This window comes from Labrus mixtus, chromosome 4 (genome assembly GCF_963584025.1).
Source record: "Labrus mixtus chromosome 4, fLabMix1.1, whole genome shotgun sequence".
Classification (NCBI taxonomy): Eukaryota; Metazoa; Chordata; class Actinopteri; order Labriformes; family Labridae; genus Labrus; species Labrus mixtus.
This window is the reverse complement of record NC_083615.1, coordinates 33,673,911-33,690,916: the sequence shown is the minus strand read 5'-3', so window position 1 is coordinate 33,690,916 and position 17,006 is coordinate 33,673,911.

The following is a 17,006-nucleotide window of genomic DNA, read 5'->3' as shown; positions in this document are numbered from 1 at the left end:
AGTATTTCAGCTTCAAAAAAGTTGAACATTTTCATGACAGTATTTCGGCTAGAAAAAAGGTGAAAATTTTCACGACAGGATTTCGGCTTTAAAAAAGTCGGACATTTTCAAGCAGTATTTCAGCTTCAAAAAAGTTGAAAATTTTCATGAAAAGATTTCGGCTTCAAAAAAGTTGAAAATTTTCACGACAGGATTTCGGCTTTAAAAAAGTCAACCATTTTCATGAAGTATTTCAGATTCAAAAAAGTTGAACATTTTCATGAAAAGATTTCGGATTCAAAAAAGGTGAAAATTTTCACGACAGGATTTCGGCTTCAAAAAAGTTGAACATTTTCATGCAGTATTTCAGCTTCAAAAAAGTTGAAAATTTTCATGAAAAGATTTCGGCTTCAAAAAAGTTGAAAATTTTCACGACAGGATTTCGGCTTTAAAAAAGTCGACCATTTTCATGAAGTATTTCAGATTCAAAAAAGTTGAACATTTTCATGAAAATATTTCGGCTTCAAAAAAGTTGAAAATTTTCACGACAGGATTTCGGCATTAAAAAAGTCGAACATTTTCATGCAGTATTTCAGCTTCAAAAAAGTTGAACATTTTCATGACAGTATTTCGGCTAGAAAAAAGGTGAAAATTTTCACGACAGGATTTCGGCTTTAAAAAAGTCGGACATTTTCAAGCAGTATTTCAGCTTCAAAAAAGTTGAAAATTTTCATGAAAAGATTTCGGCTTCAAAAAAGTTGAAAATTTTCACGACAGGATTTCGGCTTTAAAAAAGTCAACCATTTTCATGAAGTATTTCAGATTCAAAAAAGTTGAACATTTTCATGAAAAGATTTCGGCTTCAAAAAAGTTGAAAATTTTCACGACAGGATTTCGGCTTTAAAAAAGTCAAACATTTTCATGCAGTATTTCAGCTTCAAAAAAGTCGAACATTTTCATGAAGTATTTCAGCTTCAAAAAAGTTGAACATTTTCATGAAAAGATTTCGGCTTCAAAAAAGTTGAAAATTTTCATGAAGTATTTCGGCTTCAAAAAAGTCGAAAATTTTCATGAAAGAATTTCAGCTTCAAAAAAGTTGAACATTTTTGTGAAAAGATTTCGGCTTCAAAAAAGTTTAAAACTTTCATGAAGTATTTGGGCTTGAAAAAAGTTGAAAATTTCCATGAAGAAATTCGGCTTCAAAAAAGGTGAACATTTTCATGAAATATTTGGGCTTCAAAAAAGTTGAAAATTTTCATGAAGTATTTCGGCTAGAAAAAAGTTGAAAATTTTCATGAAGTATTTCGGATTCAAAAAAGGTGAAAATTTTCACGCCAGGATTTCGGCTTCAAAAAAGTTGAACATTTTCATGCAGTATTTCAGCTTCAAAAAAGTTGAAAATTTTCATGAAAAGATTTCCGCTTCAAAAAAGTTGAAAATTTTCACGACAGGATTTCGGCTTTAAAAAAGTCGACCATTTTCATGAAGTATTTCAGATTCAAAAAAGTTGAACATTTTCATGAAAAGATTTCGGCTTCAAAAAAGTTGAAAATTTTCACGACAGGATTTCGGCATTAAAAAAGTCGAACATTTTCATGCAGTATTTCAGCTTCAAAAAAGTTGAACATTTTCATGACAGTATTTCGGCTAGAAAAAAGGTGAAAATTTTCACGACAGGATTTCGGCTTTAAAAAAGTCGGACATTTTCAAGCAGTATTTCAGCTTCAAAAAAGTTGAAAATTTTCATGAAAAGATTTCGGCTTCAAAAAAGTTGAAAATTTTCACGACAGGATTTCGGCTTTAAAAAAGTCGACCATTTTCATGAAGTATTTCAGATTCAAAAAAGTTGAACATTTTCATGAAAAGATTTCGGCTTCAAAAAAGTTGAAAATTTTCACGACAGGATTTCGGCTTTAAAAAAGTCGAACATTTTCATGCAGTATTTCAGCTTCAAAAAAGTTGAACATTTTCATGAAAAGATTTCGGCTTCAAAAATGTTGAACATTTTCATGACAGTATTTCGGATTCAAAAAAGGTGAAAATTTTCATGAAATATTTGGGCTTCAAAAAAGTTGAAAATTTTCATGACAGTATTTCGGCTTTAAAAAAGTCGAACATTTTCATGACAGTATTTCGGCTTTAAAAAAGTCGAACATTTTCATGAACTATTTCAGCTTCAAAAAAGTTGAACATTTTCATGACAGTATTTCGGCTAGAAAAAAGGTGAAGATTTTCACGACAGGATTTCGGCTTTAAAAAAGTCGACCATTTTCATGAAGTATTTCAGATTCAAAAAAGTTGAACATTTTCATGAAAAGATTTCGGCTTCAAAAAAGTTGAAAATTTTCACGACAGGATTTCGGCTTTAAAAAAGTCAAACATTTTCATGCAGTATTTCAGCTTCAAAAAAGTCGAACATTTTCATGAAGTATTTCAGCTTCAAAAAAGTTGAACATTTTCATGAAAAGATTTCGGCTTCAAAAAAGTTGAAAATTTTCATGAAGTATTTCGGCTTCAAAAAAGTCGAAAATTTTCATGAAAGAATTTCAGCTTCAAAAAAGTTGAACATTTTTGTGAAAAGATTTCGGCTTCAAAAAAGTTTAAAACTTTCATGAAGTATTTGGGCTTGAAAAAAGTTGAAAATTTCCATGAAGAAATTCGGCTTCAAAAAAGGTGAACATTTTCATGAAATATTTGGGCTTCAAAAAAGTTGAAAATTTTCATGAAGTATTTCGGCTAGAAAAAAGTTGAAAATTTTCATGAAGTATTTCGGATTCAAAAAAGGTAAAAATTTTCACGCCAGGATTTCGGCTTCAAAAAAGTTGAACATTTTCATGCAGTATTTCAGCTTCAAAAAAGTTGAAAATTTTCATGAAAAGATTTCGGCTTCAAAAAAGTTGAAAATTTTCACGACAGGATTTCGGCTTTAAAAAAGTCGACCATTTTCATGAAGTATTTCAGATTCAAAAAAGTTGAACATTTTCATGAAAAGATTTCGGCTTCAAAAAAGTTGAAAATTTTCACGACAGGATTTCGGCATTAAAAAAGTCGAACATTTTCATGCAGTATTTCAGCTTCAAAAAAGTTGAACATTTTCATGACAGTATTTCGGCTAGAAAAAAGGTGAAAATTTTCACGACAGGATTTCGGCTTTAAAAAAGTCGGACATTTTCAAGCAGTATTTCAGCTTCAAAAAAGTTGAAAATTTTCATGAAAAGATTTCGGCTTCAAAAAAGTTGAAAATTTTCACGACAGGATTTCGGCTTTAAAAAAGTCGACCATTTTCATGAAGTATTTCAGATTCAAAAAAGTTGAACATTTTCATGAAAAGATTTCGGCTTCAAAAAAGTTGAAAATTTTCACGACAGGATTTCGGCTTTAAAAAAGTCGAACATTTTCATGCAGTATTTCAGCTTCAAAAAAGTTGAACATTTTCATGAAAAGATTTCGGCTTCAAAAATGTTGAACATTTTCATGACAGTATTTCGGATTCAAAAAAGGTGAAAATTTTCATGAAAGAATTTCAGCTTCAAAAAAGTTGAACATTTTTGTGAAAAGATTTCGGCTTCAAAAAAGTTTAAAACTTTCATGAAGTATTTGGGCTTGAAAAAAGTTGAAAATTTCCATGAAGAAATTCGGCTTCAAAAAAGGTGAACATTTTCATGAAATATTTGGGCTTCAAAAAAGTTGAAAATTTTCATGAAGTATTTCGGCTAGAAAAAAGTTGAAAATTTTCATGAAGTATTTCGGATTCAAAAAAGGTAAAAATTTTCACGCCAGGATTTCGGCTTCAAAAAAGTTGAACATTTTCATGCAGTATTTCAGCTTCAAAAAAGTTGAAAATTTTCATGAAAAGATTTCGGCTTCAAAAAAGTTGAAAATTTTCACGACAGGATTTCGGCTTTAAAAAAGTCGACCATTTTCATGAAGTATTTCAGATTCAAAAAAGTTGAACATTTTCATGAAAAGATTTCGGCTTCAAAAAAGTTGAAAATTTTCACGACAGGATTTCGGCATTAAAAAAGTCGAACATTTTCATGCAGTATTTCAGCTTCAAAAAAGTTGAACATTTTCATGACAGTATTTCGGCTAGAAAAAAGGTGAAAATTTTCACGACAGGATTTCGGCTTTAAAAAAGTCGGACATTTTCAAGCAGTATTTCAGCTTCAAAAAAGTTGAAAATTTTCATGAAAAGATTTCGGCTTCAAAAAAGTTGAAAATTTTCACGACAGGATTTCGGCTTTAAAAAAGTCGACCATTTTCATGAAGTATTTCAGATTCAAAAAAGTTGAACATTTTCATGAAAAGATTTCGGCTTCAAAAAAGTTGAAAATTTTCACGACAGGATTTCGGCTTTAAAAAAGTCGAACATTTTCATGCAGTATTTCAGCTTCAAAAAAGTTGAACATTTTCATGAAAAGATTTCGGCTTCAAAAATGTTGAACATTTTCATGACAGTATTTCGGATTCAAAAAAGGTGAAAATTTTCATGAAATATTTGGGCTTCAAAAAAGTTGAAAATTTTCATGACAGTATTTCGGCTTTAAAAAAGTCGAACATTTTCATGACAGTATTTCGGCTTTAAAAAAGTCGAACATTTTCATGAAGTATTTCAGCTTCAAAAAAGTTGAACATTTTCATGACAGTATTTCGGCTAGAAAAAAGGTGAAGATTTTCACGACAGGATTTCGGCTTTAAAAAAGTCGAAAATTTTCAAGCAGTATTTCAGCTTCAAAAAAGTTGAAAATTTTCATGAAGTATTTCGGCTTCAAAAAAGTCGAAAATTTTCATGAAAGAATTTCAGCTTCAAAACAGTTGAACATTTTTGTGAAAAGATTTCGGCTAGAAAAAAGTTGAAAATTTTCATGAAGTATTTCGGATTCAAAAAAGGTGAAAATTTTCACGACAGGATTTCGGCTTCAAAAAAGTTGAACATTTTCATGCAGTATTTCAGCTTCAAAAAAGTTGAAAATTTTCATGAAAAGATTTCGGCTTCAAAAAAGTTGAAAATTTTCACGACAGGATTTCGGCTTTAAAAAAGTCGACCATTTTCATGAAATATTTCAGATTCAAAAAAGTTGAACATTTTCATGAAAATATTTCGGCTTCAAAAAAGTTGAAAATTTTCACGACAGGATTTCGGCATTAAAAAAGTCGAACATTTTCATGCAGTATTTCAGCTTCAAAAAAGTTGAACATTTTCATGACAGTATTTCGGCTAGAAAAAAGGTGAAAGTTTTCACGACAGGATTTCGGCTTTAAAAAAGTCGGACATTTTCAAGCAGTATTTCAGCTTCAAAAAAGTTGAAAATTTTCATGAAAAGATTTCGGCTTCAAAAAAGTTGAAAATTTTCACGACAGGATTTCGGCTTTAAAAAAGTCGACCATTTTCATGAAGTATTTCAGATTCAAAAAAGTTGAACATTTTCATGAAAAGATTTCGGCTTCAAAAAAGTTGAAAATTTTCATGAAGTATGTCAGATTCAAAAAAGTTGAAAATTTTCATGAAGTATTTCGGATTCAAAAAAGTTGAATATTTTCACAACAGGATTTCGGCTTTAAAAAAGTCAAACATTTTCATGCAGTATTTCAGCTTCAAAAAAGTTGAACATTTTCATGAAAAGATTTCGGCTTTAAAAAAGTCGAACATTTTCATGAAGTATTTCAGCTTCAAAAAAGTTGAACATTTTCATGAAAAGATTTCGGCTTCAAAAAAGTTGAAAATTTTCATGAAGTATTTCGGCTTCAAAAAAGTCGAAAATTTTCATGAAAGAATTTCAGCTTCAAAACAGTTGAACATTTTTGTGAAAAGATTTCGGCTTCAAAAAAGTTGAAAACTTTCATGAAGTATTTGGGCTTGAAAAAAGTTGAAAATTTCCATGAAGAAATTCGGCTTCAAAAAAGGTGAACATTTTCATGAAATATTTGGGCTTCAAAAAAGTTGAAAATTTTCATGAAGTATTTCGGATTCAAAAAAGGTGAAAATTTTCACGCCAGGATTTCGGCTTCAAAAAAGTTGAACATTTTCATGCAGTATTTCAGCTTCAAAAAAGTTGAAAATTTTCATGAAAAGATTTCGGCTTCAAAAAAGTTGAAAATTTTCACGACAGGATTTCGGCTTTAAAAAAGTCCACCATTTTCATGAAGTATTTCAGATTCAAAAAAGTTGAACATTTTCATGAAAAGATTTCGGCTTCAAAAAAGTTGAAAATTTTCACGACAGGATTTCGGCATTAAAAAAGTCGAACATTTTCATGCAGTATTTCAGCTTCAAAAAAGTTGAACATTTTCATGACAGTATTTCGGCTAGAAAAAAGGTGAAAATTTTCACCACAGGATTTCGGCTTTAAAAAAGTCGGACATTTTCAAGCAGTATTTCAGATTCAAAAAAGTTGAAAATTTTCATGAAAAGATTTTGGCTTCAAAAAAGTTGAAAATTTTCACGACAGGATTTCGGCTTTAAAAAAGTCGACCATTTTCATGAAGTATTTCAGATTCAAAAAAGTTGAACATTTTCATGAAAAGATTTCGGCTTCAAAAAAGTTGAAAATTTTCATGAAGTATGTCGGATTCAAAAAAGTTGAAAATTTTCATGAAGTATTTCGGCTTCAAAAAAGTCGAAAATTTTCATGAAAGAATTTCAGCTTCAAAACAGTTGAACATTTTTGTGAAAAGATTTCGGCTAGAAAAAAGTTGAAAATTTTCATGAAGTATTTCGGATTCAAAAAAGGTGAAAATTTTCACGACAGGATTTCGGCTTCAAAAAAGTTGAACATTTTCATGCAGTATTTCAGCTTCAAAAAAGTTGAAAATTTTCATGAAAAGATTTCGGCTTCAAAAAAGTTGAAAATTTTCACGACAGGATTTCGGCTTTAAAAAAGTCGACCATTTTCATGAAATATTTCAGATTCAAAAAAGTTGAACATTTTCATGAAAATATTTCGGCTTCAAAAAAGTTGAAAATTTTCACGACAGGATTTCGGCATTAAAAAAGTCGAACATTTTCATGCAGTATTTCAGCTTCAAAAAAGTTGAACATTTTCATGACAGTATTTCGGCTAGAAAAAAGGTGAAAGTTTTCACGACAGGATTTCGGCTTTAAAAAAGTCGGACATTTTCAAGCAGTATTTCAGCTTCAAAAAAGTTGAAAATTTTCATGAAAAGATTTCGGCTTCAAAAAAGTTGAAAATTTTCACGACAGGATTTCGGCTTTAAAAAAGTCGACCATTTTCATGAAGTATTTCAGATTCAAAAAAGTTGAACATTTTCATGAAAAGATTTCGGCTTCAAAAAAGTTGAAAATTTTCATGAAGTATGTCAGATTCAAAAAAGTTGAAAATTTTCATGAAGTATTTCGGATTCAAAAAAGTTGAATATTTTCACAACAGGATTTCGGCTTTAAAAAAGTCAAACATTTTCATGCAGTATTTCAGCTTCAAAAAAGTTGAACATTTTCATGAAAAGATTTCGGCTTTAAAAAAGTCGAACATTTTCATGAAGTATTTCAGCTTCAAAAAAGTTGAACATTTTCATGAAAAGATTTCGGCTTCAAAAAAGTTGAAAATTTTCATGAAGTATTTCGGCTTCAAAAAAGTCGAAAATTTTCATGAAAGAATTTCAGCTTCAAAACAGTTGAACATTTTTGTGAAAAGATTTCGGCTTCAAAAAAGTTGAAAACTTTCATGAAGTATTTGGGCTTGAAAAAAGTTGAAAATTTCCATGAAGAAATTCGGCTTCAAAAAAGGTGAACATTTTCATGAAATATTTGGGCTTCAAAAAAGTTGAAAATTTTCATGAAGTATTTCGGATTCAAAAAAGGTGAAAATTTTCACGCCAGGATTTCGGCTTCAAAAAAGTTGAACATTTTCATGCAGTATTTCAGCTTCAAAAAAGTTGAAAATTTTCATGAAAAGATTTCGGCTTCAAAAAAGTTGAAAATTTTCACGACAGGATTTCGGCTTTAAAAAAGTCCACCATTTTCATGAAGTATTTCAGATTCAAAAAAGTTGAACATTTTCATGAAAAGATTTCGGCTTCAAAAAAGTTGAAAATTTTCACGACAGGATTTCGGCATTAAAAAAGTCGAACATTTTCATGCAGTATTTCAGCTTCAAAAAAGTTGAACATTTTCATGACAGTATTTCGGCTAGAAAAAAGGTGAAAATTTTCACCACAGGATTTCGGCTTTAAAAAAGTCGGACATTTTCAAGCAGTATTTCAGATTCAAAAAAGTTGAAAATTTTCATGAAAAGATTTTGGCTTCAAAAAAGTTGAAAATTTTCACGACAGGATTTCGGCTTTAAAAAAGTCGACCATTTTCATGAAGTATTTCAGATTCAAAAAAGTTGAACATTTTCATGAAAAGATTTCGGCTTCAAAAAAGTTGAAAATTTTCATGAAGTATGTCGGATTCAAAAAAGTTGAAAATTTTCATGAAGTATTTCGGATTCAAAAAAGTTGAAAATTTTCACGACAGGATTTCGGCTTTAAAAAAGTCAAACATTTTCATGCAGTATTTCAGCTTCAAAAAAGTTGAACATTTTCATGAAAAGATTTCGGCTTTAAAAAAGTCAAACATTTTCATGCAGTATTTCAGCTTCAAAAAAGTTGAACATTTTCATGAAAAGATTTCGGCTTCAAAAAAGTTGAAAATTTTCATGAAGTATGTCGGATTCAAAAAAGTTGAAAATTTTCATGAAGTATTTCGGATTCAAAAAAGTTGAAAATTTTCACAACAGGATGTCGGCTTTAAAAAAGTCAAACATTTTCATGCAGTATTTCAGCTTCAAAAAAGTTGAACATTTTCATGAAAAGATTTCGGCTTTAAAAAAGTCGAACATTTTCATGAAGTATTTCAGCTTCGAAAAAGTTGAACATTTTCATGAAAAGATTTCGGCTTTAAAAAAGTCGAACATTTTCATGAATTATTTCAGCTTCAAAAAAGTTGAACATTTTTGTGAAAAGATTTCGGCTTCAAAAAAGTTGAAAACTTTCATGAAGTATTTGGGCTTGAAAAAAGTTGAAAATTTCCATGAAGAAATTCAGCTTCAAAAAAGGTGAACATTTTCATGAAATATTTGGGCTTCAAAAAAGTTGAAAATTTTCATGAAGTATTTCGGCTAGAAAAAAGTTGAAAATTTTCATGAAGTATTTCGGATTCAAAAAAGGTGAAAATTTTCACGCCAGGATTTCGGCTTCAAAAAAGTTGAACATTTTCATGCAGTATTTCAGCTTCAAAAAAGTTGAAAATTTTCATGAAAAGATTTCGGCTTCAAAAAAGTTGAAAATTTTCACGACAGGATTTCGGCTTTAAAAAAGTCGACCATTTTCATGAAGTATTTCAGATTCAAAAAAGTTGAACATTTTCATGAAAAGATTTCGGCTTTAAAAAAGTCGAACATTTTCATGAAGTATTTCAGCATCAAAAAAGTTGAACATTTTCATGAAAAGATTTCGGCTTTAAAAAAGTCGAACATTTTCATGAATTATTTCAGCTTCAAAAAAGTTGAACATTTTTGTGAAAAGATTTCGGATTCAAAAAAGTTGAAAACTTTCATGAAGTATTTGGGCTTGAAAAAAGTTGAAAATTTCCATGAAGAAATTCGGCTTCAAAAAAGGTGAACATTTTCATGAAATATTTGGGCTTCAAAAAAGTTGAAAATTTTCATGAAGTATTTCGGCTAGAAAAAAGTTGAAAATTTTCATGAAGTATTTCGGATTCAAAAAAAGTGAAAATTTTCACGCCAGGATTTCGGCTTCAAAAAAGTTGAACATTTTCATGCAGTATTTCAGCTTCAAAAAAGTTGAAAATTTTCATGAAAAGATTTCGGCTTCAAAAAAGTTGAAAATTTTCACGACAGGATTTCGGCTTTAAAAAAGTCGACCATTTTCATGAAGTATTTCAGATTCAAAAAAGTTGAACATTTTCATGAAAAGATTTCGGCTTCAAAAAAGCTGAAAATTTTCACGACAGGATTTCGGCATTAAAAAAGTCGAACATTTTCATGCAGTATTTCAGCTTCAAAAAAGTTGAACATTTTCATGACAGTATTTCGGCTAGAAAAAAGGTGAAAATTTTCACGACAGGATTTCGGCTTTAAAAAAGTCGCACATTTTCAAGCAGTATTTCAGCTTCAAAAAAGTTGAAAACTTTCATGAAGTATTTGGGCTTGAAAAAAGTTGAAAATTTCCATGAAGAAATTCGGCTTCAAAAAAGGTGAACATTTTCATGAAATATTTGGGCTTCAAAAAAGTTGAAAATTTACATGAAGTATTTCGGCTAGAAAAAAGTTGAAAATTTTCATGAAGTATTTCGGATTCAAAAAAGGTGAAAATTTTCACGACAGGATTTCGGCTTCAAAAAAGTTGAACATTTTCATGCAGTATTTCAGCTTCAAAAAAGTTGAAAATTTTCATGAAAAGATTTCGGCTTCAAAAAAGTTGAAAATTTTCACGACAGGATTTCGGCTTTAAAAAAGTCGACCATTTTCTTGAAGTATTTCAGATTCAAAAAAGTTGAACATTTTCATGAAAAGATTTCGGCTTCAAAAAAGTTGAAAATTTTCACGACAGGATTTCGGCTTTAAAAAAGTCGAACATTTTCATGCAGTATTTCAGCTTCAAAAAAGTTGAACATTTTCATGAAAAGATTTCGGCTTCAAAAATGTTGAACATTTTCATGACAGTATTTCGGATTCAAAAAAGGTGAAAATTTTCATGAAATATTTGGGCTTCAAAAAAGTTGAAAATTTTCATGACAGTATTTCGGCTTTAAAAAAGTCGAACATTTTCATGACAGTATTTCGGCTTTAAAAAAGTCGAACATTTTCATGAAGTATTTCAGCTTCAAAAAAGTTGAACATTTTCATGACATTATTTCGGCTTTAAAAAAGTTGAACATTTTCATGAAGTATTTCAGCTTCAAAAAAGTTGAAAATTTTCATGAAAAGATTTCAGTTCCAAAAAAGTTGAAAATTTTCATGAAATATTTGGGCTTCAAAAAAGATGAACATTTTCATGCAGTATTTCAGCTTCAAAAAAGTTGAACATTTTCATGAAAAGATTTCGGCTTTAAAAAAGTTGAACATTTTCATGAAGTATTTCAGCTTCAAAAAAGTTGAACATTTTCATGAAATATTTGGGCTTGAAAAAAGTTGAAAATTTCCATGAAGAAATTCGGCTTCAAAAAAGTTGAAAATGTTCATGAAGTATTTGGGCTTCAGAAAAGGTGAAAATTTTCATGAAATATTTGGGCTTCAAAAAAGTTGAAAATTTTCATGACAGTATTTCGGCTTTAAAAAAGTCGAACATTTTCATGACAGTATTTCGGCTTTAAAAAAGTCGAACATTTTCATGAAGTATTTCAGCTTCAAAAAAGTTGAACATTTTCATGACAGTATTTCGGCTAGAAAAAAGGTGAAAATTTTCATGAAGTATTTCGGCTAGAAAAAACTTGAAAATTTTCATGAAGTATTTCGGATTCAAAAAAGGTGAAAATTTTCACGCCAGGATTTCGGCTTCAAAAAAGTTGAACATTTTCATGCAGTATTTCAGCTTCAAAAAAGTTGAAAATTTTCATGAAAAGATTTCGGCTTCAAAAAAGTTGAAAATTTTCACGACAGGATTTCGGCTTTAAAAAAGTCGACCATTTTCATGAAGTATTTCAGATTCAAAAAAGTTGAACATTTTCATGAAAAGATTTCGGCTTTAAAAAAGTCGAACATTTTCATGAAGTATTTCAGCATCAAAAAAGTTGAACATTTTCATGAAAAGATTTCGGCTTTAAAAAAGTCGAACATTTTCATGAATTATTTCAGTTTCAAAAAAGTTGAACATTTTTGTGAAAAGATTTCGGATTCAAAAAAGTTGAAAACTTTCATGAAGTATTTGGGCTTGAAAAAAGTTGAAAATTTCCATGAAGAAATTCGGCTTCAAAAAAGGTGAACATTTTCATGAAATATTTGGGCTTCAAAAAAGTTGAAAATTTTCATGAAGTATTTCGGCTAGAAAAAAGTTGAAAATTTTCATGAAGTATTTCGGATTCAAAAAAAGTGAAAATTTTCACGCCAGGATTTCGGCTTCAAAAAAGTTGAACATTTTCATGCAGTATTTCAGCTTCAAAAAAGTTGAAAATTTTCATGAAAAGATTTCGGCTTCAAAAAAGTTGAAAATTTTCACGACAGGATTTCGGCTTTAAAAAAGTCGACCATTTTCATGAAGTATTTCAGATTCAAAAAAGTTGAACATTTTCATGAAAAGATTTCGGCTTCAAAAAAGTTGAAAATTTTCACGACAGGATTTCGGCATTAAAAAAGTCGAACATTTTCATGCAGTATTTCAGCTTCAAAAAAGTTGAACATTTTCATGACAGTATTTCGGCTAGAAAAAAGGTGAAAATTTTCACGACAGGATTTCGGCTTTAAAAAAGTCGCACATTTTCAAGCAGTATTTCAGCTTCAAAAAAGTTGAAAACTTTCATGAAGTATTTGGGCTTGAAAAAAGTTGAAAATTTCCATGAAGAAATTCGGCTTCAAAAAAGGTGAACATTTTCATGAAATATTTGGGCTTCAAAAAAGTTGAAAATTTACATGAAGTATTTCGGCTAGAAAAAAGTTGAAAATTTTCATGAAGTATTTCGGATTCAAAAAAGGTGAAAATTTTCACGACAGGATTTCGGCTTCAAAAAAGTTGAACATTTTCATGCAGTATTTCAGCTTCAAAAAAGTTGAAAATTTTCATGAAAAGATTTCGGCTTCAAAAAAGTTGAAAATTTTCACGACAGGATTTCGGCTTTAAAAAAGTCGACCATTTTCTTGAAGTATTTCAGATTCAAAAAAGTTGAACATTTTCATGAAAAGATTTCGGCTTCAAAAAAGTTGAAAATTTTCACGACAGGATTTCGGCTTTAAAAAAGTCGAACATTTTCATGCAGTATTTCAGCTTCAAAAAAGTTGAACATTTTCATGAAAAGATTTCGGCTTCAAAAATGTTGAACATTTTCATGACAGTATTTCGGATTCAAAAAAGGTGAAAATTTTCATGAAATATTTGGGCTTCAAAAAAGTTGAAAATTTTCATGACAGTATTTCGGCTTTAAAAAAGTCGAACATTTTCATGACAGTATTTCGGCTTTAAAAAAGTCGAACATTTTCATGAAGTATTTCAGCTTCAAAAAAGTTGAACATTTTCATGACATTATTTCGGCTTTAAAAAAGTTGAACATTTTCATGAAGTATTTCAGCTTCAAAAAAGTTGAAAATTTTCATGAAAAGATTTCAGTTCCAAAAAAGTTGAAAATTTTCATGAAATATTTGGGCTTCAAAAAAGATGAACATTTTCATGCAGTATTTCAGCTTCAAAAAAGTTGAACATTTTCATGAAAAGATTTCGGCTTTAAAAAAGTTGAACATTTTCATGAAGTATTTCAGCTTCAAAAAAGTTGAACATTTTCATGAAATATTTGGGCTTGAAAAAAGTTGAAAATTTCCATGAAGAAATTCGGCTTCAAAAAAGTTGAAAATGTTCATGAAGTATTTGGGCTTCAGAAAAGGTGAAAATTTTCATGAAATATTTGGGCTTCAAAAAAGTTGAAAATTTTCATGACAGTATTTCGGCTTTAAAAAAGTCGAACATTTTCATGACAGTATTTCGGCTTTAAAAAAGTCGAACATTTTCATGAAGTATTTCAGCTTCAAAAAAGTTGAACATTTTCATGACAGTATTTCGGCTAGAAAAAAGGTGAAAATTTTCACGACAGGATTTCGGCTTTAAAAAAGTCGGACATTTTCAAGCAGTATTTCAGCTTCAAAAAAGTTGAAAATTTTCATGAAAAGATTTCGTCTTCAAAAAAGTTGAACATTTTCATGACAGTATTTCGGCTTCAAAAAAGTTGAAAATGTTCATGAAGTATTTGGGCTTCAAAAAAGTTGAAAATTTTCATGAAGTATTTGGGCTTCAAAAAACTTGAAAATTTTCATGAAGTATTTCGGATTCAAAAAAGTTGAAAATTTTCACGACAGGATTTCGGTTTTAAAAAAGTCGAACATTTTCATGAAGTATTTCAGCTTCAAAAAAGTTGAACATTTTCAGGAAAAGATTTCAGTTCCAAAAAAGTTGAACATTTTCATGAAGTATTTTATCTTCAAAAAGTTGAACATTTTCATGGCAGGATATCGGTTTCAAAAAAGTTGAACATTTTCATGCAGTATTTCAGCTTTAGAAAAGTTGAAAATTTTCATGAAAAGATTTCGGCTTTAAAAAAGTTGAACATTTTCATGACAGTATTTCGGATTCAAAAAAAATGAAAATTTTCATGACAGTATTTCGGCTTTAAAAAAGTTGAACATTTTCATGAAGTATTTCAGCTTCAAAAAAGTTGAACCTTTTCAGGAAAATATTTCAGTTCCAAAAAAGTTGAAAATTTTCATGAAGTATTTCGGCTTCAAAAATGTTGAACATTTTCATGAAAAGATTTCGGCTTCAAAAAAGGTGAAAATTTTCATGAAATATTTGGGCTTCAAAAAAGTTGAAAATTTTCATGACAGTATTTCGGCTTTAAAAAAGTCGAACATTTTCATGACAGTATTTCGGCTTTAAAAAAGTTGAAAATTTTCATGAAGTATTTCGGCTTCAAAAATGTTGAACATTTTCATGAAAAGATTTCGGCTTCAAAAAAGGTGAAAATTTTCATGAAATATTTGGGCTTCAAAAAAGTTGAAAATTTTCATGACAGTATTTCGGCTTTAAAAAAGTCGAACATTTTCATGACAGTATTTCGGCTTTAAAAAAGTCGAAAATTTTCATGAAGTATTTCAGCTTCAAAAAAGTTGAACATTTTCATGACAGTATTTCGGCTAGAAAAAAGGTGAAAATTTTCAGGAAAAGATTTCAGTTCCAAAAAAGTTGAACATTTTCATGACAGGATTTCGGCTTCAAAAAAGTTGAACATTTTCATGCAGTATTTCAGCTTCAAAAAAGTTGAAAATTTTCATGAAAAGATTTCGGCTTCAAAAAAGTTGAAAATTTTCATGACAGTATTTCGGCTTCAAAAAAGTTGAACATTTTCATGACAGTATTTCGGCTTCAAAAAAGTTTAAAATTTTCATTAAGTATTTCGGATTCAAAAAAGTTTAAAAATTTTCACGACAGGATTTCGGCTTTTAAAAAGTCGACCATTTTCATGAAGTATTTCAGCTTCAAAAAAGTTGAACATTTTCATGAAAAGATTTCGGCTTCAAAAAAGTTGAAAATTTTCATGAAGTATTTCGGCTTCAAAAAAGTCGAAAATTTTCATGAAAGAATTTCAGCTTCAAAACAGTTGAACATTTTTGTGAAAAGATTTCCTCTTCAAAAAAGTTGAACATTTTCATGCAGTATTTCAGCTTCAAAAAAGTTGAAAATTTTCATGAAAAGATTTCGGCTTCAAAAAAGTTGAAAATTTTCATGACAGTATTTCGGCTTCAAAAAAGTTGAACATTTTCATGACAGTATTTCGGCTTCAAAAAAGTTGAAAATTTTCATGAAGTATTTCGGATTCAAAAAAGTTGAAAATTTTCAGGACAGGATTTCGGCTTTAAAAAAGTCGAACATTTTCATGCAGTATTTCAGCTTCAAAAAAGTTGAACATTTTCATGAAATATTTGGGCTTGAAAAAAGTTGAAAATTTCCATGAAGAAATTCGGCTTCAAAAAAGTTGAAAATGTTCATGAAGTATTTGGGCTTCAGAAAAGTTGAAAATTTTCATGAAATATTTGGGCTTCAAAAAAGTTGAAAATTTTCATGAAGTATTTCGGATTCAAAAAAGGTGAAAATTTTCACGACAGGATTTCGGCTTTAAAAAAGTCGACCATTTTCATGAAGTATTTTAGCTTCAAAAAAGTTGAACATTTTCAGGAAAAAATTTCAGTTCCAAAAAATTTGAAAATTTTCATGAAGTATTTCGGCTTCAAAAATGTTGAACATTTTCATGACAGTATTTCGGCTTTAAAAAAGTCGAACATTTTCATGAAGTATTTCAGCTTCAAAAAAGTTGAAAATTTTCATGAAAAGATTTCAGTTCCAAAAAAGTTGAAAATTTTCATGAAATATTTGGGCTTCAAAAAAGATGAACATTTTCATGCAGTATTTCAGCTTCAAAAAAGTTGAACATTTTCATGAAAAGATTTCGGCTTTAAAAAAGTTGAACATTTTCATGAAGTATTTCAGCTTCAAAAAAGTTGAACATTTTCATGAAATATTTGGGCTTGAAAAAAGTTGAAAATTTCCATGAAGAAATTCGGCTTCAAAAAAGTTGAAAATGTTCATGAAGTATTTGGGCTTCAGAAAAGGTGAAAATTTTCATGAAATATTTGGGCTTCAAAAAAGTTGAAAATTTTCATGACAGTATTTCGGCTTTAAAAAAGTCGAACATTTTCATGACAGTATTTCGGCTTTAAAAAAGTCGAACATTTTCATGAAGTATTTCAGCTTCAAAAAAGTTGAACATTTTCATGACAGTATTTCGGCTAGAAAAAAGGTGAAAATTTTCACGACAGGATTTCGGCTTTAAAAAAGTCGGACATTTTCAAGCAGTATTTCAGCTTCAAAAAAGTTGAAAATTTTCATGAAAAGATTTCGTCTTCAAAAAAGTTGAACATTTTCATGACAGTATTTCGGCTTCAAAAAAGTTGAAAATGTTCATGAAGTATTTGGGCTTCAAAAAAGTTGAAAATTTTCATGAAGTATTTGGGCTTCAAAAAACTTGAAAATTTTCATGAAGTATTTCGGATTCAAAAAAGTAGAAAATTTTCACGACAGGATTTCGGTTTTAAAAAAGTCGAACATTTTCATGAAGTATTTCAGCTTCAAAAAAGTTGAACATTTTCAGGAAAAGATTTCAGTTCCAAAAAAGTTGAACATTTTCATGAAGTATTTTATCTTCAAAAAGTTGAACATTTTCATGGCAGGATATCGGTTTCAAAAAAGTTGAACATTTTCATGCAGTATTTCAGCTTTAGAAAAGTTGAAAATTTTCATGAAAAGATTTCGGC